Source organism: Oncorhynchus keta, chromosome 22 (assembly GCF_023373465.1).
Source record: "Oncorhynchus keta strain PuntledgeMale-10-30-2019 chromosome 22, Oket_V2, whole genome shotgun sequence".
In the NCBI taxonomy this organism is placed as follows: domain Eukaryota; kingdom Metazoa; phylum Chordata; class Actinopteri; order Salmoniformes; family Salmonidae; genus Oncorhynchus; species Oncorhynchus keta.
Window position 1 is genome coordinate 54,195,013 of NC_068442.1, and position 21,685 is coordinate 54,216,697.

Below are 21,685 nucleotides of genomic sequence, written 5' to 3' on the forward strand. Positions count from 1 at the left end.
GTAGAGCACGGTTCAGTTGGTAGAGCACGGTTCAGTTGGTAGAGCACGGTTCAGTTGGTAGAGCATGGTTCAGTTGGTAGAGCACGGTTCAGTTGGTAGAGCACGGTTCAGTTGGTACGGTTCAGTTGGTAGAGCACGGTTCAGTTGGTAGAGCACGGTTCAGTTGGTAGAGCACGGTTCAGTTGGTAGAGCACGGTTCAGTTGGTAGAGCACGGTTCAGTTGGTACGGTTCAGTTGGTAGAGCACGGTCCAGTTGGTAGACTATGGTTCAGTTGGTAGAGCACGGTTCAGTTGGTAGAGCATGGTTCAGTTGGTAGAGTACGGTTCAGTTGGTACGGTTCCGTTGGTAGAGCACGGTTCAGTTGTTAGAGCACGGTTCAGTTGGTAGAGCACGGTTCAGTTGGTAGAGCATTGTTCAGTTGGTGGAGCACGGTTTAGTTGGTAAAGCACGGTTCAGTTGGTAGAGCACGGTTCAGTTGGTAGAGCATGGTTCAGTTGGTAGAGCACGGTTCAGTTGGTAGAGCATGGTTTAGTTGGTAGAGCACGGTTCAGTTGGTAGAGCACGGTTCAGTTGGTACGGTTCAGTTGGTAGAGCACGGTTCAGTTGGTAGAGCACGGTTCAGTTGGTAGAGCACGGTTCAGTTGGTAGAGCATGGTTCAGTTGGTAGATGGTCAGTTGGTAGAGCACGGTTCAGTTGGTAGAGCACGGTTCAGTTGGTACGGTTCAGTTGGTAGAGCACGGTTCAGTTGGTAGAGCACGGTTCAGTTGGTAGAGCACGGTTCAGTTGGTAGAGCACGGTTCAGTTGGTAGAGCACGGTTCAGTTGGTAGAGCACGGTTCAGTTGGTAGAGCACGGTTCAGTTGGTAGAGCACGGTTCAGTTGGTAGAGCACGGTTCAGTTGGTAGAGCACGGTTCAGTTGGTAGAGCACGGTTCAGTTGGTACGGTACGGTTCAGTTGGTAGAGCACGGTTCAGTTGGTAGAGCACGGTTCAGTTGGTAGAGCACGGTTCAGTTGGTACGGTTCAGTTGGTAGAGCACGGTCCAGTTGGTAGAGTACGGTTCAGTTGGTAGATGTTCAGTTGGTAGAGCACGGTTCAGTTGGTAGAGCACGGTTCAGTTGGTAGAGCACGGTTCAGTTGGTAGAGCACGGTCCAGTTGGTAGAGTACGGTTCAGTTGGTAGAGCACGGTTCAGTTGGTAGAGCACGGTTCAGTTGGTAGAGCATGGTTCAGTTGGTACGGTTCAGTTGGTAGAGCACGGTTCAGTTGGTAGAGCACGGTTCAGTTGGTACGGTTCAGTTGGTAGAGCACGGTTCAGTTGGTAGAGCACGGTCCAGTTGGTAGAGTACGGTTCAGTTGGTAGATGTTCAGTTGGTAGAGCACGGTTCAGTTGGTAGAGCACGGTTCAGTTGGTAGAGCACGGTTCAGTTGGTAGAGCACGGTTCAGTTGGTAGAGCACGGTCCAGTTGGTAGAGTACGGTTCAGTTGGTAGAGCACGGTTCAGTTGGTAGAGCACGGTTCAGTTGGTAGAGCACGGTTCAGTTGGTGGAGCACGGTTCAGTTGGTACGGTTCAGTAGGTAGAGCGGCTCTTGCAACACGAGGGTTGTGGGTTTGATTCCCATGTGGGGGACCAGTACAAATGTATCCACTTACTGCTTCCTGTAAATCGCTCCGAATAAGAGTGTCTGCTAAATTACTAAAATGTTCCTGTAAAATGTTCTCACTGTCTGTCGGAGTGCCATAAGTAATGTGTCCCAAATGGCGCCCTTTTCCCCCTATTGTCCGAGTCAAAGGTAGCACACTATATGGGGGAAAGGGTGCCATTTGGGGATGTAGGCTGACTGCCATATTCAGAGACCAGCGACCCCAGACCACCACTAATGTGCATTAATACTCTCAGCTCTGTCAGCTGTTATCAGATAGATTCATTTAATCAAGAACAGTTTTTTTTTTTTTTTTCTTCCCTCCCCGCCTGCCCATTTGAACATGTTGACCAACACACTTAGTATCACAAATGGCACCCCATTCCCGAAATAGTGCTAGACTTTTGTGTGCCGTTTGGGACCAAACCTTTCAGTCGTGCTTAGTCTGAAATGAGAGAGAGAGAGGTAGAGAGAGAGAGAGAGGTAGAGAGAGAGAGAGGTAGAGAGAGAGAGAGGTAGAGAGAGAGTGAGAGGTAGAGAGAGTGAGAGGTAGAGAGAGTGAGAGGTAGAGAGAGTGAGAGGTAGAGAGAGGTAGAGAGAGGTAGAGAGAGAGAGAGGTAGAGAGAGAGGTAGAGAGTTAGAGGTAGAGAGAGGTAGAGGTAGAGGTAGAGAGAGGTAGAGGTAGAGGTAGAGAGAGAGAGAGAGAGAGAGAGAGAGAGAGAGAGGTAGAGAGAGAGTGAGAGGGAGAGAGAGAGAGAGAGAGAGAGAGAGAGAGAGGTAGAGAGAGAGTGAGAGGTAGAGAGAGAGTGAGAGGTAGAGAGAGTGAGAGGTAGAGAGAGGTAGAGAGAGAGAGGTAGAGAGAGAGAGGTAGAGAGTGAGAGGTAGAGAGTGAGAGGTAGAGAGTGAGAGGTAGAGAGAGAGAGAGGTAGAGAGAGAGTGAGAGGTAGAGAGAGAGTGAGGTAGAGAGAGAGAGAGAGAGAGAGAGAGAGAGGTAGAGAGAGAGAGAGGTAGAGAGAGGTAGAGAGAGAGTGAGAGGTAGAGAGTGAGAGGTAGAGAGAGAGTGAGAGGTAGAGAGAGGTAGAGAGAGAGAGGTAGAGAGAGAGAGGTAGAGAGAGAGAGAGAGGTAGAGAGAGAGAGAGGTAGAGAGAGAGAGAGAGGTAGAGAGAGAGAGAGGTAGAGAGACAGAGAGAGAGAGAGGTAGAGAGAGAGTGAGAGGTAGAGAGAGAGTGAGAGGTAGAGAGAGAGAGAGAGGTAGAGAGAGGGAGAGAGAGGTCATGGAAGAACTGGGACGTATTCAGCTTCCAGGAATTGTCTACAGATCCTTATGTCATGGGGCATTATCGTGCTGAAACATGAGGTGATGGAAGTACTGCCAAATTCTCTAAAATTCTCTAAAATGCTGTTGGAGGAGGCGGCTTATGGTAGAGAAATTAACATTAAATTCTCTGGCAACAGATCTGGTGGACATTCCTGCAGTCAGCATGCCACCTGTTGTATTCGGCGCATGTGACAAATGGAATTGATTTGATTTGAATACCCCGTAATGACAAAGTGAAAACATATATTTTTTAAATGTTTACAAATGTATATATATAAAAAAACAGAAATACCTTATTTACATAAGTATTCAGACGCTTTGCTATGAGCATCCTGTTTCCATTGATCATCCTTGAGATGTTTCTATAACTTTCTGCAGCATTGAATGTGCCAAGAACACAGTGGCCTCCATCATTCATAAATGGAACAGGTTTGGAACCACCAAGACTCTTCCTAGAGGCCGGCCGCCCGGCCAAACTGAGCAATCGGGGGAGAAGGGTCTTGGTCAGGGAGGTGACCAAGAACCCAATGGTCACTCTGACAGAGCTCCTGAGTTCCTCTGTGGAGATGGGAGAACCTTCCAGAAGGACAACCATCTCTACAACATTCCACCAATCAGGCCGTTATGTTAGAGTGACCTGACAGAAGCCACTCATCAGTAAAAGGCACATGACAGCCCACCTGGAGTTTGCCAAAAGGCACCTAAAGACTCTCAGACCAGGAGAAACAAGATTCTCTGGTCTGATGAAACCAAGATTGAACTCTTTGGCCTGAATGCCAAGCGTCACATCTGGAGGACACCTGGCACCATCCCTACGGTGAAGCATGGTGGTGACAGCACCACTGCTTTAGGTACAGTGAACCACATGAGGCCACTGCTTTAGGTACAGTGAACCACATGAGTTCACTGCTTTAGGTACAGTGAACCACATGAGGCCACTGCTTTATGTACAGTGAACCACATGAGGCCACTGCTTTATGTACAGTGAACCACATGAGGTCACTGCTTTAGGTACAGTGAACCACATGAGGCCACTGCTTTAGGTACAGTGAACCACATGAGGCCACTGCTTTAGGTACAGTGAACCACATGATGCCACTGCTTTAGGTACAGTGAACCACATGATGCCACTGCTTTAGGTACAGTGAACCACATGAGGCCACTGCTTTAGGTACAGTGAACCACATGATGCCACTGCTTTAGGTACAGTGAACCACATGATGCCACTGCTTTAGGTACAGTGAACCACATGATGCCACTGCTTTAGGTACAGTGAACCACATGATGCCACTGCTTTAGGTACAGTGAACCACATGATGCCACTGCTTTTCACGTTTCAGAGAAGTGTGTGTGTGTGTGTGTGTGTGTGTGTGTGTGTGTGTGTGTGTGTGTGTGTGTGTGTGTGTGTGTGTGTGTGTGTGTGTGTGTGTGTGTGTGTGTGTAGAATGCTTGTAAACTATAATTTTTTAACAATATCAGAAATAATACATGGTTTCCTGAGAGCTAGAAGCGAGGCGGCCCTCTGTCGGCACCATCTTGGTACATCTTTGTGTGTGTGTGTGTTTGTGGGGGTGTGTGTGTGTGTTCGGGGGGGGGGTGTCTGTGCGCAATGCTTTTGTGTGTCTGTTTGTTTGTTTTGTTTGCTCTGCGTGTGTGTTATGCTTTAGTAAGTGGTGTGTTAGACAACTTGATGTCTCTGTAATGTGTCATAAAATCCATACGGAGACAGATGTGCATTATTGAAGTTTTCTGACACAGTTTAGCTGAGTGCTTCAGACACTGCTGGGACTAATCCTTGTTCCACTTGGGTACCCTGAGGAAGAGGCCTATCCTCTCCTCTCTTCTGTACTCTTCTCTCTCCTCTTCTCCTCGATCCTCCCCTCTCACTTTCTCTCCTCTCTTCTGTACTCTTCTCTCCTCTTCTCCTCGATCCTCCCCTCCTCTCACTTTCTCTCCTCTCTTCTGTACTCTTCTCTCTCCTCTTCTCCTCGATCCTCCCCTCTCACTTTCTCTCCTCTCTTCTGTACTCTTCTCTATTCTCTCTCCTCTTCTCCTCGATCCTCCCCTCCTTTCACTTTCTCTCCTCTCTTCTGTACTCTTCTCTCCTCTCTCCTCTTCTCCTCGATCCTCCCCTCCTCTCACTTTCTCTCCTCTCTTCTGTACTCTTCTCCCTCCTCTTCTCCTCGATCCTCCCCTCCTCTCACTTTCTCTCCTCTCTTCTGTACTCTTCTCCCTCCTCTTCTCCTCGATCCTCCCCTCCTCTCACTTTCTCTCCTCTCTTCTGTACTCTTCTCCCTCCTCTTCTCCTCGATCCTCCCCTCTTCTCACTTTCTCTCCTCTCTTCTGTACTCTTCTCTATCCTCTCTCCTCTTCTCCTCGATCCTCCCCTCCTTTCACATTCTCTCCTCTCTTCTGTACTCTTCTCTCCTCTCTCCTCCTCTCCTTCCTCTCCTCTCTTGTCTCTTTACCCGTCCTCCCCTCTCGAAACTCCCGCTGGGTGTAAAGTGAAAGCTCTGGTGTCATCATGTCTCTGTTGCTCCATGGCATTCTGCCCAACAGCTCCCTAGGAGGGTGGATGATAATGGGGAAGTGACCTCTCCATTGCTCCCCTCATGAGCCTTACACTCTGGCTGCATCTCAACAGACATCTCTCTCTCCCTCTCCCTCTCCCTCTCCCTCTCTCTCTTTCTTTCTCTCTCGCTCTCGCTCTCTCTCGCTCTCTCTACAGTTACTGTATGTAGTTACTGTTCCATCACTCTAGATGTTACAGTCCTCACCTCACCAGTATCTCTGCAACATAAACCTAGCCCTCCTAAATTAGGCTTGACAGGAGTGCTGACTCTAGCTAGCATGGTTTTGTAAACACTGTCTGTCTATGGGGATATGTCATCTGTAACAGGTGAACTCCATGGTGTGGATGGGTGGGTGTGCATGTCTGTGTGTGTAGCAGGTGAACTCCTCCCTTTTCTTCATGTCCTCCTCAGGCTCCTCCCTTGTATTCATGACCTCCTCAGGCTCCACCCTTGTCTTCATGTCCTCCTCAGTCTCCTCTCTTGTCTTCATGTCCTCCTCAGGCTCCACCCTTGTCTTCATGACCTCCTCAGTCTCCTCCCTTGTCTTTATGACCTCCTCAGTCTCCTCCCTTGTCTTCATGGCCTCCTCAGGCTCCTCCCTTGTCTTCATGACCTCCTCAGGCTCCTCCCTTGTCTTCATGGCCTCCTCAGGCTCCACCCTTGTCTTCATGGCCTCCTCAAGTACACACACACACACACAGACACGTACACACACATCTAGTGTTGTACTTTGATCTAGCCAGTTTGGAGGTTTGTTAACATAGTGTCCAAAGAAGGACCAGATGTATATAGAATGGTGTCGTCTGTGTAGAGGTGGATCAGAGAATCACCAGCAGCAAGAGCGACATCATTGATGAATACAGAGAAAAGAGTCGCCCGAGAATTGAACCCTGTGGTACCCCCATAGAGACTGCCAGAGGTCCGGACAACAGGCCCTCCGATTTGACACACTGAACTCTGTCTGAGAAGTAGTCAGGTTAGGCTCAGGTTATGGATGTGTTACTGCAACCTTAAAGGTCCTCAATGATGTCACCACTGCCCTTGATTCTAATCAATATTGTGCTGCTATTGTTATTGACTTGGCCAAAGCTTTTGATACGGTAGACCATTCCATTCTTGTGGGCCGGCTAAGGAGTATTGGTGTCTCTGAGGGGTCTTTGGCCTGGTTTGCTAACTACCTCTCTCAAAGAGTGCAGTGTATAAAGTCAGGAAAACTGCTGCCTCAGCCACTACCTGTCACCAAGGGAGTACCCCAAGGCTCAATCCTAGGCCCCACGCTCTTCTCAATTAACATCATCAACATAGCTCAGGCAGTAGGAAGCTCTCTCATCCATTTATATGCAAATGATACAGTCTTATACTCAGCTGGACCCTCCCCAAATTTTGTGTTAAACGCTCTACAACAAAGCTTTCTTAGCGTCCGACAAGCTTTCTCTACCCTTAACCTAGACGGTACACTGTCCTTCTCTCAGCACATGTCCAAGCTGCAGGCTAAAGTTAAATCTAGACTGGGTTTCCTCTATCGTAATCACTCCTCTTTCACCCCAGCTGCCAAACTAACCCTAATTCAGATGACCATCCTACCCCTGCTATATTACGGAGACATCATTTATAGAGGCATAGAGTTAATAATTTATATATCGGCCGGTTAAGGGTGCTCTTGAGCAGCTAGATGTTCTTTACCATTCAGGCATCAGATTTGCCACCAAGGCTCCTTGTAGGACACATCACTGCACTCGACCCTCCTCTGTGAACTGGTTATCTCTGTATACCCGTCGCAAGACCCACTGCTTGATGCTCATTTATGAAACTCTTTTTAAGCCTCACTGCCCCCTATCTGAGAGATCTACGGCAGCCCTCATCCTCCACATACACCACCTGTTCTGACAGTCACATTCTGCTAAAGGTCCCCATGGACACTCTCACAACTGACAGTTGTGGCTGCTTTGTGGGATGAATTGTTCTCTCTACCTTCTTGCCCTTTGTGCTGTTGTCTGTGCCCAATAATGTTTGTACTATGTTTTGTTCTGATACTATGTTGTGCTGCTACCATGTTGTGTTGCTACCATGTTGTGTTGCTACCATGTTGTGTTGCTACCATGTTGTGCTGCTACCATGTTTTGTGTTGCTACCATGTTTTGTGATGCTACCATGTTGTGTTGCTACCATGTTGTGATGCTACCATGTTGTGATGCTACCATGTTGTGTTGCTACCATGTTTTGTTCTGCTACCATGTTGTGATGCTACCATGTTGTGTTGCTGCTATGTTGTGTTGCTACCATGTTTTGTACTGCTACCATGTTGTGCTGCTACCATGTTGTGTTGCTACCATGTTGTGATGCTACCATGTTGTGTTGTTATCATGTTGCTACCATGTTGTGTTGCTACCATGTTGTGTTGCTACCATGTTTTGTTCTGCTACCATGTTGTGCTGCTACCATGTTGTGTTGCTACCATGTTGTGTTGCTACCATGTTTTGTTCTGCTACCATGTTGTGTTGCTACCATGTTTTGTTCTGCTACCATGTTGTGTTGCTACCATGTTGTGGTGCTACCATGTTTTGTGGTGCTACCATGTTGTCATGTGTTGTTGCCTTGTTATAGTGTTGTCTTAGGTCTCTCTTTGTGTGGTGTGTGTTTTGTCCTATATTTTATTTCTATGTTATTTCTATTGTATTATTATTTTAAAAAATATATCCAAGGCCCCCGTCCCCGAAGGAGGCATTTTGCCTTTTGGTAGGCCGTCATTGTAAATAAGAATTTGTTCTTAACTTACCCGCCCAGTTAAATAAAGGTTAATTAAAACAAATGAAAACATTGACAGAAGCGTCCTACATGGCAGACCAATCCGAACTCATCTCTTTGCATATCCAGCCCACTCATTATCTCAGTCAATCATGGCTAGCGGGAAAGTTGCTGGCTTTTTTTTCATAGCTAAACCAACTGGGCTCGTAATTTTAACAATTTTATTTGTATTTACATACACGTTCGTTATTAAAGGCACATGAAAGTTCACATGTTCCAGAAGGCAATTCTGCCCCTAAAAAAACAAAACACATTTTGATAAAAAATTATAATGATAAGTTGACGTTCAAATTCCGTTCCTGTGAAGTAGTGGCGTGTGACATATGCCTAGTTTCCTGAAACACATTTCAGCTTTTATTTTGTATTAATTTACATAATTCCATTATGCTGTAGTGTGTAGGCCATTGACACAACATCTAAATTGAATCCATGTTAAGTTCAGGCTGTAACACAACAAAACGTGGAATCAGTCAAGGGGTGTGAATACTTTCTGAAGGCTCTGGAAACTTGGAAGTAATCATGTCCGAATACTGACCGGGCACGCAGGGCACATCCCCAGTGGCCCTGACCTCCAGATTGCCCTGACCTCCAGATGGCCCTGTCCTCCAGATTGCCCTGACCCCCAGATTGCCCTGACCCCCAGTGGCCCTGTCCTCTAGTGGCCCTTTCTCCCAGTGGCCCTGTCCCCCTGTGGCCCTGACCCCCAGTGGCCCTTCCCCCAGTGGCCCTGTCCCCCAGTGGCCCTGACCCCCAGTGGCCCTGTGGCCCTGATGGCCCTGTCCTCCAGATGGCCTGTACTCCAGATGGCCCTGTCCTCCAGATGGCCCTGTCCTCCAGATGGTCTGTCCTCCAGATGGCCCTGTCCTCCAGATGGCCTGTCCTCCAGATGGCCCTGTCCTCCAGATGGCCTGTCCTCCAGATGACCCTGACCTCCAGTGGCCCTGACCTCCAGTGGCCCTGTCCTCCAGTAATATAATATATGCCATTTAGCAGACGCTTTTATCCAAAGCGACTTACAGTCATGTGTGCATACATTCTGTCCTCGAACCCAGATGGCGGTACCGCCATGCTCTACCAACTGAGCTGGCCCTGTCCTCCAGATGGCCTGTCCTCCAGATGGCCTGTCCTCCAGATGGCCCTGACCTCCAGTGGCCCTGTCCTCCAGATGGCCTGTCCTCCAGATGGCCTGTCCTCCAGATGGCCCTGTCCTCCAGATGGCCTGTCCTCCAGATGGCCTGTCCTCCAGATGGCCCTGACCTCCAGTGGCCCTGTCCTCCAGATGGCCTGACCCCAGATGGCCTGATGCCTCCAGATGGCCCTGACCTCCAGTCCTGATCCAGATGGCCCTGACCTCCAGTGGCCCTGACCTCCCAGTGGCCCTGACCTCCAGATGGCCTGACCAGTGGCCCTGTCCTCCAGTGGCCCTGACCTCCAGTGGCCCTGATCCTGTCCCTGACCCCAGTGGCCCTGACCCCCAGTGGCCCTGACCTCCAGATGACCCTGACCTCCAGTGGCCCTGTCCCCCAGTGGCCCTGATCCCCAGTGGCCCTGACCTCCAGATTGCCAAGTCCTCCAGATTGCCCTGACCCCCAGTGGCCCTGTCCCCCAGTGGCCCTTTCTCCCAGTGGCCCTGTCCCCCAGTGGCCCTGTCCTCCAGATGGCCCTGACCCCCAGTGGCCCTGTCCTCCAGATGGCCCTGACCCCCAGTGACCCTGTCCTCCAGGTGACCCTGACCTCCAGTGGCCCTGACCCCCAGTGTCCCTGACCCCTAGTGGCCCTGTCCTCCAGATGGCCCTGACCCCCAGTGGCCCTGTCCTCCCGATGGCCCTGTCCACCAGTGGCCCTGTCCTCCCGATGGCCCTGACCCCAGTGGCCCTGTCCCCCAGTGGCCCTGTCCTCCAGATGGCCCTGACCCCCAGTGGCCCTGTCCTCCAGATGGCCCCGTCCTCCAGATGACCCTGACCCCCAGTGGCCCTGTCCTCCAGATGACCCTGACCCCCAGTGGCCCTGTCCTCCAGATAGCCCTGACCCCCAGTGGCCCTGTCCTCATGTGGCCCTGACCTCCAGTGGACCTGTCCCCCAATGGCCCTGTCCTCCAGATGGCCCTGACCCCCAGTGGCCCTGTCCTCCAGATGGCCCTGACCCCCAGTGGCCCTGTCCTCCAGTGGCCCTGACCCCCAGTGGCCCTGTCCTCCAGATGGCCCTGACCCCCAGTGGCCCTGTCCTCCCGATGGCCCTGACCCCCAGTGGCCCTGTCCTCCCGATGGCCCTGACCCCCAGTGGCCCTGACCCCTAGTGGCCCTGTCCTCCAGATGGCCCTGACCCCCAGATGGCGCTGACCCCCAGATGGCCCTGTCCTCCAGTGGCCCTGACCCCCAGTGGCCCTGTCCTCCCGATGGCCCTGATCCCCAGTGGCCCTGTCCTCCCGATGGCCCTGACCCCCAGTGGCCCTGACCCCCAGTGGCCCTGTCCTCCAGATGGCCCTGACCCCAGATGGCCCTGACTCCCAGATGGCCCTGTCCCCCAGTGGCCCTGACCCCAGTGGCCCTGTCCTCCAGATGACCCTGACCCCAGTGGCCCTGTCCTCCAGATGGCACCTGACCCCCAGTGGCCCTGAAAGATGGCCCTGAAAATAAAACCTGACCCCCATGGCCCTGACCCCCAGTGGCCCTGTCTTCCAGATGGCCCTGACCCCAGTGGCCTTGACCCCCAGTGGCCCTGTCCTCCAGATGGCCCTGACCCCCAGATGGCCCTGTCCTCAAGATGGCCCTGACCCCCAGTGGCCCTGTCCTCCAGATGGCCCTGACCTCCAGATGGCCCCCAGTGGCCCTGTCCTCCAGATGGCCCTGACCCCCAGATGGCCCTGTCCTCAAGTGGACCTGACCTCCAGTGGACCTGTCCCCTAGTGGCCCAGACCTCCCGATGGCCCTGTCCTCCTGATGGCCCTGACCCCCAGTGGCCCTGTCCTCCAGTGGCCCTGTCCTCCAGTGGCCCTGTCCTCCAGATGGCCCTGTCCTCCAGTGGCCCTGACCTCCCGATGGCTGTGACCTCCAGTGGCCCTGTCCTCCAGATGTCCCTGACCCCCAGTGGCCCTGACCCCCAGTGGCCCTGTCCTCCCGATGGCCCTGTCCCCAAGTGGACCTGACCCCCAGTGGCCCTGACCCCCAGTGGCCCTGTCCTCCAGATGGCCCTGACCCCCAGTGGCCCTGTCCTCCAGATGGCCCTGACCCCCAGTGGCCCTGTCCTCCAGATGGCCTGCATTGATTCTGTTAGTCATTATCACTCTAGGTACCATATTAACGTGGCATAAGTCATGCAAAATGTGTTGAATTGCAGGAAATGAGCTTCAGGTCAAAGCAGTACATAGAAATAAGCTGCCATTTGGGAGGCATCCAAAGGTCATGGCTACTATTTTCTGCTACTCGTTTTTTTTGTTGTCTTTAGGGTAGGCAGTGTGTGTGTGTGTGTGTGTGTGTGTGTGTGTGTGTGTGTGTGTGTGTGTGTGTGTGTGTGTGTGTGTGTGTGTGTGTGTGTTGCATCCATCCATGCGTGTGTGTGTCTGCTGTTATTAAAGCAACACGTCAACACAGACGCTCAACACAGACAGACGTCGACAAGCTGACTGTGGCGTCTTTATCTCCGTGTTGCTGTGAGTTATTTCTTGTGACTGTGGCGTCTTTATCTCCGTGTTGCTGTGAGTTATTTCTTGTGACTGTGGCGTCTTTATCTCCGTGTTGCTGTGAGTTATTTCTTGTGACTGTGGCGTCTTTATCTCCGTGTTGCTGTGAGTTATTTCTTGTGACTGTGGCGTCTTTATCTCCGTGTTGCTGTGAGTTATTTCTTGTGACTGTGGCGTCTTTATCTCCGTGTTGCTGTGAGTTATTTCTTGTGACTGTGGTGAGTTAACCGCACTGAGCGAGGCAGCAGCAGAGATGTTAGCGGTTAGCGTAGCGTTAACTGTGTGGCAGCAACAGAGATGTTAGCGGTTAGCGTAGCATTAACTTGTGTTGGACGACAGAGATGCTAGCGGTTAGCGTAGCGTTAACTGTGTGGGGCAACAGGGATGTTAGCGGTTAGCATAGCATTCACTTTGCGGGGCCAACAGAGATGTTAGCGGTTAGCATAGCATTCACTTTGCGGGCCAACAGAGATGTTAGCGGTTAGCATAGCATTCATTTTGTGGGCCAACAGAGATGTTAGCGGTTAGCATAGCATTCACTTTGCGGTTAGCATAGCATTCATTTTGTGGGCCAACAGAGATGTTAGCGGTTAGCATAGCATTCACTTTGCGGGGCCAACAGAGATGTTAGCGGTTAGCATAGCATTCACTTTGCGGGGCCGACAGAGATGTTAGCGGTTAGCGCTGCCAGAGAGAGCGATAGCCCCAGGCTGCAGCTGACCTTAAGGTCAATAAGGCAGCAGGTTGTGAGTTTTGACAGGGGCAGCCAACTGAAGAGAGGAGCACGGCCCCGGGGTTTCCATGTGTCCCGTCGATGTGTGTTATAGTCTAATAAACTGCGTTAGTATCAGCCCCCCCCCCTGTCTCTTATTAACAGGGCCAGCCAATGACACGTTGTGTTTGAGCTGGAAAGCTGTGACTGTCATCGGAACCTGCCTCTTTACATCACAGAGTCGGTCCTTCCCGCAACAAGCGCTGTCATCACACATTACCCCCCCGCATCGCATCTAATGCACACACACACACACTGCACACGCACACACACACACACTCTGAGGGGAGAAGAGTGACAATTGGCCATCTATGGGTCTTATGACAGACATTAAGGCAGTTTTAAACTGAATATGACCTCTGTGAGCAGGAGGTGTGTGCGTGAAGTGGTGAGTGGGTTCAGAGGTCAGGTCATGAATGTGAGGGAAGTACATTTACTGTAAGCACATCTCTCTCTCTCTCTCTCCCCATCTATCTCTCTCTACATATCTCCCCATCTCTCTCTCTCTCTCCCCATCTCTCTCTCTCTCTCCCCATCTATCTCTTTCTACATCTCTCCCCATCTCTCTCTCTCTCCCCATCTCTCTCTCTCGCTCTCCCTCCCCATCTCTCTCTTTCTCCCCCATCTATCTCTCTCTACATCTCTCCCCATCTCTCTCTCTCTCCCCATCTATCTCTCTCTACATCTCTCCCGATCTCTCTCCCTCTCTCTATCTCTCTCCCCATCTCTCTCTCTCTCCCTCTGCATCTCTCTCCCCCCCATCTATCTCTCTCTCCCCCATCTCTCTCTCCCCCATCTATCTCTCTCCCCATCTCTCCCCCCATCTCTCGCTCTCGCTCTCTCTCTCTCTCTCTCTCTCTCTCCCCTCTCTCTCTCTCTCTCTCTATCTCTCTCTCCATCTCTCTCTCTCTCTCTCTCCATCTCTCTCCCATCTCTCTCTCTATCTCTCTCTCCATCTCCATCTCTCTCTCCCTCCATCTCTCCATCTCCATCTCTCTCTCCATCTCTCTCCCTCCATCTCTCCATCTCTCTCTCCCTCCATCTCTCCATCTCCATCTCTCTCTCCATCTCCATCTCTCTCCCTCCATCTCTCCATCTCTCTCTCCCTCCATCTCTCCATCTCTCTCTCCCTCCATCTCTCTCCCTCCATCTCTCTCCCTCCATCTCTCCATCTCCATCTCTCTCCCTCCATCTCTCTCCCTCCATCTCTCCATCTCTCTCTCCCTCCATCTCTCCATCTCCATCTCTCTCTCCATCTCTCCATCTCCATCTCTCTCCCTCCATCTCTCCATCTCTCTCTCCCTCCATCTCTCTCTCTCCATCTCTCCATCTCCATCTCTCTCCCTCCATCTCTCCATCTCCATCTCTCTCCCTCCATCTCTCCATCTCTCTCACCCTCCATCTCTCCATCTCCATCTCTCTCTCTCCATCTCCATCTCTCTCCCTCCATCTCTCCATCTCTCTCTCCCTCCATCTCTCCATCTCTCTCTCCCTCCATCTCTCCATCTCCATCTCTCTCTCTCCATCTCCATCTCTCTCCCTCCATCTCTCCATCTCTCTCACCCTCCATCTCTCCATCTCCATCTCTCTCTCTCCATCTCCATCTCTCTCCCTCCATCTCTCCATCTCTCTCTCCCTCCATCTCTCTCTCTCCATCTCTCCATCTCCATCTCTCTCCCTCCATCTCTCCATCTCCATCTCTCTCTCCCTCCATCTCTCCATCTCTCTCACCCTCCATCTCTCCATCTCCATCTCTCTCCCATCCATCTCTCCATCTCTCTCTCCCTCCATCTCTCCATCTCTCTCTCCCTCCATCTCTCCATCTCTCTCTCCCTCCATCTCTCCATCTCTCTCTCCCTCCATCTCTCTCTCCATCTCCATCTCTCCCTCCATCTCTCCATCTCTCTCTCCCTCCATCTCTCCATCTCTCTCTCCCTCCATCTCTCTCTCCCTCCATCTCTCCATCTCCATCTCTCTCCCTCCATCTCTCCATCTCTCTCTCTATCTCTCTCTCCATCTCCATCTCTCTCTCCCTCCATCTCTCCATCTCCATCTCTCTCCCTCCATCTCTCCATCTCTCTCTCTATCTCTCTCTCCATCTCCATCTCTCTCTCCCTCCATCTCTCCATCTCCATCTCTCTCTCCATCTCTCCATCTCCATCTCTCTCCCTCCATCTCTCCATCTCTCTCTCCCTCCATCTCTCCATCTCTCTCCCTCCATCTCTCTCCCTCCATCTCTCCATCTCCATCTCTCTCTCCATCTCTCCATCTCCATCTCTCTCCCTCCATCTCTCCATCTCCATCTCTCTCCCTCCATCTCTCTCCCTCCATCTCTCCATCTCTCTCTCCCTCCATCTCTCCATCTCCATCTCTCTCTCCATCTCTCCATCTCCATCTCTCTCTCTCCATCTCTCCATCTCCATCTCTCCATCTCTCTCCCTCCATCTCTCCATCTCCATCTCTCTCCCTCCATCTCTCCATCTCCATCTCTCTCCCTCCATCTCTCCATCTCTCTCTCCCTCCATCTCTCCATCTCTCTCTCCCTCCATCTCTCCATCTCTCTCCCTCCATCTCTCCATCTCTCTCTCCCTCCATCTCTCCATCTCTCTCACCCTCCATCTCTCCATCTCCATCTCTCTCCCTCCATCTCTCCATCTCTCTCTCCCACCATCTCTCCATCTCTCTCTCCCTCCATCTCTCCATCTCTCTCTCTCTCCATCTCTCTCCCTCCATCTCTCTCTCCATATCCATCTCTCCCTCCATCTCTCTCACAATAACAAGTGAACAGTAAACATTAAACTCACACAAGTTCCAAAGGAATGTCTATATACAGTGTTGTAATGATGTGCAAATAGTTAAAGTACAAAAGGGAAAGTAAATAAACATAAATATGGGTTGTATTTACAATGGTGTTTGTTCATCACTGGTTGACCTTTTCTCGTGGCAACAGGTCACACATCTTGCTGCTGTGATGTCACACTGTGGAATTTCACCCAGTAGAAATGGGAGTTTATCAAATCGGGTTTGTTTTTGAATTCTTTGTGGGTCTGTGTAATCTGAGGGAAATATGTGTCTCTAATATGGTCATACATTGGACAGGAGGTTAGGAAGTGCAGCTCAGTTTCCACCTCGTTTTGTGGGCAGTGAGCACATAGCCTGTCTTCTCTTGAGAGCCAGGTCTGCCTACGGTGGCCTTTCTCAATAGCAAGGCTATTGCTCACTGAGTCTGTACATAGTCAAGGATTCTCACAGTGGTCAGGTATTCTGCCGCTGTGTACTCTCTGTGTAGGGCCAAATAGCATTCCGGTTTGCTCTGTTTTGTTAATTCTTTCCAATGTGTCAAATCATTCTCTTTTTGCTTTCTCAGAATTTGGTTGGCGTCTATTTGTGTTGCTTTCCGGGGGCTCTGTGGGGTGTGTTTGTGTTTGTGAACAGAGCCCCAGGACCAGATTGCTTAGGGGACTCTTCTCCAGGTTCATCTCTCTGTAGGTGATGGCTTTGTTATGGGAAGCTCTCATAGAGAAAGCGGATTTACTAAAGGTGCTTTTTCTTAAGGGAACTATACAGTCACCTCTCATGGCTGACCTTGTGGATCTGCTGCCATATGTTTGGGTTTTCTGTTTAACAGAAGTACTGAGTGGAGGGGGAGGAGCCAGGCCGTTTAGGATCTTGAATGCTTTCTGAGGATGTAACAGTGATTATGGCTATTGGGCTTCCTATCAAGCACTTTGAGAAGCAGTTTGTAGACAGACTGAATAGGTCTTAATGTTGTACAGCAAGCTTGTGCCCAACTAGTCAAGCAGTATGTTAAGTGGGGGAGTATCATAGATTTGAAGTACAGTTTTGCTACCTCTGTAGTCAAACAATTTAGTATAAATCGGAAATGAGCTCAGTTGAACTTGGTTATTTGAATTACTTTTTTCATCTGCTTTTTAAAAGAGAGGTTGGAATCAAGTATGATGCTTCAAATCGGATACCAGCTGTAGCTTCTCCCCTGACACATAGACATCTGGCTCAGTAACATCAGATACCAGCTGTAGCTTCTCCCCTGACACATAGACATCTGGCTCAGTAACATCAGATACCAGCTGTAGCTTCTCCCCTGACACATAGACATCTGGCTCAGTAACATCAGATACCAGCTGTAGCTTCTCCCCTGACACATAGACATCTGGCTCAGTAACATCAGATACCAGCTGTAGCTTCTCCCTGACACATAGACATCTGGCTCAGTAACATCAGATACCAGCTGTAGCTTCTCCCCTGACACATAGACATCTGGCTCAGTAACATCAGATACCAGCTGTAGCTTCTCCCCTGACACATAGACATCTGGCTCAGTAACATCAGATACCAGCTGTAGCTTCTCCCCTGACACATAGACATCTGGCTCAGTAACATCAGATACCAGCTGTAGCTTCTCCCCTGACACATAGACATCTGGCTCAGTAACATCAGATACCAGCTGTAGCTTCTCCCCTGACACATAGACATCTGGCTCAGTAACATCAGATACCAGCTGTAGCTTCTCCCCTGACACATAGACATCTGGCTCAGTAACATCAGATACCAGCTGTAGCTTCTCCCCTGACACATAGACATCTGGCTCAGTAACATCAGATACCAGCTGTAGCTTCTCCCCTGACACACAGACATCTGGCTCAGTAACATCAGATACCAGCTGTAGCTTCTCCCCTGACACATAGACATCTGGCTCAGTAACATCAGATACCAGCTGTAGCTTCTCCCCTGACACATAGACATCTGGCTCAGTAACATCAGATACCAGCTGTAGCTTCTCCCCTGACACATAGACATCTGGCTCAGTAACATCAGATACCAGCTGTAGCTTCTCCCCTGACACATAGACATCTGGCTCAGTAACATCAGATACCAGCTGTAGCTTCTCCCCTGACACATAGACATCTGGCTCAGTAACATCAGATACCAGCTGTAGCTTCTCCACTGACACATAGACATCTGGCTCAGTAACATCAGATACCAGCTGTAGCTTCTCCCCTGACACAGACATCTGGCTCAGTAACATCAGATACCAGCTGTAGCTTCTCCCCTGACACATAGACATCTGGCTCAGTAACATCAGATACCACCTGGAGCTTCTCCCCTGACACATAGACATCTGGCTCAGTAGCATCAGATACCAGCTGTAGCTTCTCCCCTGACACATAGACATCTGGCTCAGTAACATCAGATACCAGCTGTAGCTTCTCCCCTGACACATAGACATCTGGCTCAGTAACATCAGATACCAGCTGTAGCTTCTCCCCTGACACATAGACATCTGGCTCAGTAACATCAGATACCAGCTGTAGCTTCTCCCCTGACACAGACATCTGGCTCAGTAACATCAGATACCAGCTGTAGCTTCTCCCCTGACACATAGACATCTGGCTCAGTAACATCAGATACCAGCTGTAGCTTCTCCCCTGACACAGACATCTGGCTCAGTAACATCAGATACCAGCTGTAGCTTCTCCCCTGACACATAGACATCTGGCTCAGTAACATCAGATACCAGCTGTAGCTTCTCCCCTGACACATAGACATCTGGCTCAGTAACATCAGATACCAGCTGTAGCTTCTCCCCTGACACATAGACATCTGGCTCAGTAACATCAGATACCAGCTGTAGCTTCTCCCCTGACACATAGACATCTGGCTCAGTAACATCAGATACCAGCTGTAGCTTCTCCCCTGACACATAGACATCTGGCTCAGTAACATCAGATACCAGCTGTAGCTTCTCCCCTGACACATAGACATCTGGCTCAGTAGCGTCTGTTGACCTCTTTGTGAAGAACATGCAAACCAGTACAGACAGAAGGCACATCATTAATGTACAGGCTGAACTACAGACCCAGTACAGACAGAAGGCACATCATTAATGTACAGGCTGAACAGGAGGGGTCCCAGTATTGACCCTTGGGGCACGCCCACATCATAGCTAAGAGTGGGCGACAGCTCATTTCTCATTCTGACACACTGAGTTCTGCCATCAAGGTATGATTTCATCCATCTCAAGGCATTGTGGGGGAAAGTTGAACTTGGACAGTTTTGTGATGAGAATCTCATGGTTAACAGTATCAAAAGCCTTCCTTAGGTCCAGAAACACAGCCCCAACAACGCCCCCTTTTGTCCATCTTGGACTTCACATTTTCCAGAAGAAAGCAGTTGGCCGTTTCTGTGGAGTGTTTCGCTCTGAAGCCAAACTGCATGGAGTGTAATGTGAAGGGGCTGTTGCTGAGGTGGGCAATCAGTTGTTCCGCTACACACGTTTCAACAACCTTCAACACCACTGGTAGTAAGTATACTAATGGGCCTGTAGTTATTCACGTCAGCAGGGTCGTTACTCACGTCAGCAGGGTCGTTGCTCACGTCAGCAGGGTCGTTACTCACATCAGCAGGGTCGTTGCTCACGTCAGCAGGGTCGTTGCTCACGTCAGCAGGGTCGTTGCTCACGTCAGCAGGGTCGTTACTCACGTCAGCAGGGTCGTTACTCATGTCTGCAGGGTCGTTATTCACGTCAGCAGGGTCGTTGCTCACGTCAGCAGGGTCGTTACTCACATCAGCAGGGTCGTTGCTCACGTCAGCAGGGTCGTTGCTCACGTCAGCAGGGTCGTTGCTCACGTCAGCAGGGTCGTTACTCACGTCAGCAGGGTCGTTACTCATGTCTGCAGGGTCGTTATTCACGTCAGCAGGGTCGTTGCTCACGTCAGCAGGGTCGTTACTCACGTCAACAGGGTCGTTACTCACGTCAGCAGGGTCGTTGCTCACGTCAGCAGGGTCGTTACTCACGTCAGCAGGGTCGTTGCTCACGTCAGCAGGGTCGTTACTCACGTCAGCAGGGTCGTTATTCACGTCTGCAGGGTCGTTACTCACGTCAGCAGGGTCGTTATTCACGTCAGCAGGGTCGTTGCTCACGTCAGCAGGGTCGTTACTCACATCAGCAGGGTCGTTACTCACGTCAGCAGGGTCGTTATTCACGTCAGCAGGGTCGTTACTCATGTCTGCAGGGTCGTTATTCACGTCAGCAGGGTCGTTGCTCACGTCAGCAGGGTCGTTACTCACGTCAACAGGGTCGTTACTCACGTCAGCAGGGTCGTTGCTCACGTCAGCAGGGTCGTTACTCACGTCAGCAGGGTCGTTGCTCACGTCAGCAGGGTCGTTACTCACGCCAGCAGGGTCGTTGCTCACGCCAGCAGGGTCGTTACTCACGCCAGCAGGGTCGTTACTCACGCCAGCAGGGTCGTTATTCACGCCAGCAGGGTCGTTATTCACGCCAGCAGGGTCGTTACTCACGCCAGCAGGGTCGTTACTCACGCCAACAGGGTCGTTGCTCACGCCAGCAGGGTCGTTACTCACGTCAACAGGGTCGTTGCTCACGTCAGCAGGGTCGTTACTCACGTCAACAGGGTCGTTGCTCACGTCAGCAGGGTCGTTACTCACGTCAGCAGGGTCGTTGCTCACGTCAGCAGGGTCGTTACTCACGTCAACAGGGTCGTTACTCACGTCAGCAGGGTCGTTACTCACGTCAGCAGGGTCGTTACTCACGTCAGCAGGGTCGTTACTCACGTCAGCAGGGTCGTTGCTCACGTCAGCAGGGTCGTTGCTCACGTCAGCAGGGTCGTTGCTCACGTCAGCAGGGTCGTTGCTCACGTCAGCAGGGTCGTTGCTCACGTCAGCAGGGTCGTTATTCACGTCAGCAGGGTCGTTACTCATGTCTGCAGGGTCGTTACTCACGTCAGCAGGGTCGTTATTCACGTCAGCAGGGTCGTTACTCATGTCAGCAGGGTCGTTACTCACGTCAGCAGGGTCGTTACTCACGTCAACAGGGTCGTTACTCACGTCAGCAGGGTCGTTGCTCACGTCAGCAGGGTCGTTGCTCACGTCAGCAGGGTCGTTACTCACGTCAGCAGGGTCGTTATTCACGTCAGCAGGGTCGTTATTCACGTCAGCAGGGTCGTTACTCACGTCAGCAGGGTCGTTACTCACGTCAGCAGGGTCGTTACTCACGTCAGCAGGGTCGTTACTCACGTCAGCAGGGTCGTTACTCACGTCAGCAGGGTCGTTACTCACGTCAGCAGGGTCGTTGCTCACGTCAGCAGGGTCGTTATTCACGTCAGCAGGGTCGTTGCTCACGTCAGCAGGGTCGTTACTCACGTCAGCAGGGTCGTTACTCACGTCAGCAGGGTCGTTGCTCACGTCAGCAGGGTCGTTACTCACGTCAGCAGGGTCGTTACTCACGTCAGCAGGGTCGTTACTCACGTCAGCAGGGTCGTTACTCACGTCAGCAGGGTCGTTACTCACGTCAGCAGGGTCGTTATTCACGTCAGCAGGGTCGTTATTCACGTCAGCAGGGTCGTTACTCACGTCAGCAGGGTCGTTACTCACGTCAGCAGGGTCGTTATTCACGTCAGCAGGGTCGTTATTCACGTCAGCAGGGTCGTTACTCATGTCTGCAGGGTCGTTACTCACGCCAGCAGGGTCGTTATTCACGCCAGCAGGGTCGTTACTCATGTCAGCAGGGTCGTTACTCACGCCAGCAGGGTCGTTACTCACGCAACAGGGTCGTTACTCACGTCAGCAGGGTCGTTATTCACGCCAGCAGGGTCGTTATTCACGCCAGCAGGGTCGTTACTCACGCCAGCAGGGTCGTTGCTCACGCCAGCAGGGTCGTTGCTCACGCCAGCAGGGTCGTTATTCACGCCAGCAGGGTCGTTACTCAAAAAGTCTGCAGGGTCGTTACTCACGCCAGCAGGGTCGTTATTCACGTCAGCAGGGTCGTTACTCATGTCAGCAGGGTCGTTACTCACGCCAGCAGGGTCGTTACTCACGCCAACAGGGTCGTTACTCACGCCAGCAGGGTCGTTTGCT

General features: G+C 51.3%; 1 protein-coding gene across 1 annotated transcript in view; it reads left to right on the top strand.

The window, feature by feature from the left end:
- Positions 1 to 21,685, top strand: part of LOC118381706 (lipoma-preferred partner homolog) — a 221,000-nt gene that overhangs the window by 36,280 nt on the left and 163,035 nt on the right. The window lies entirely within an intron of this gene.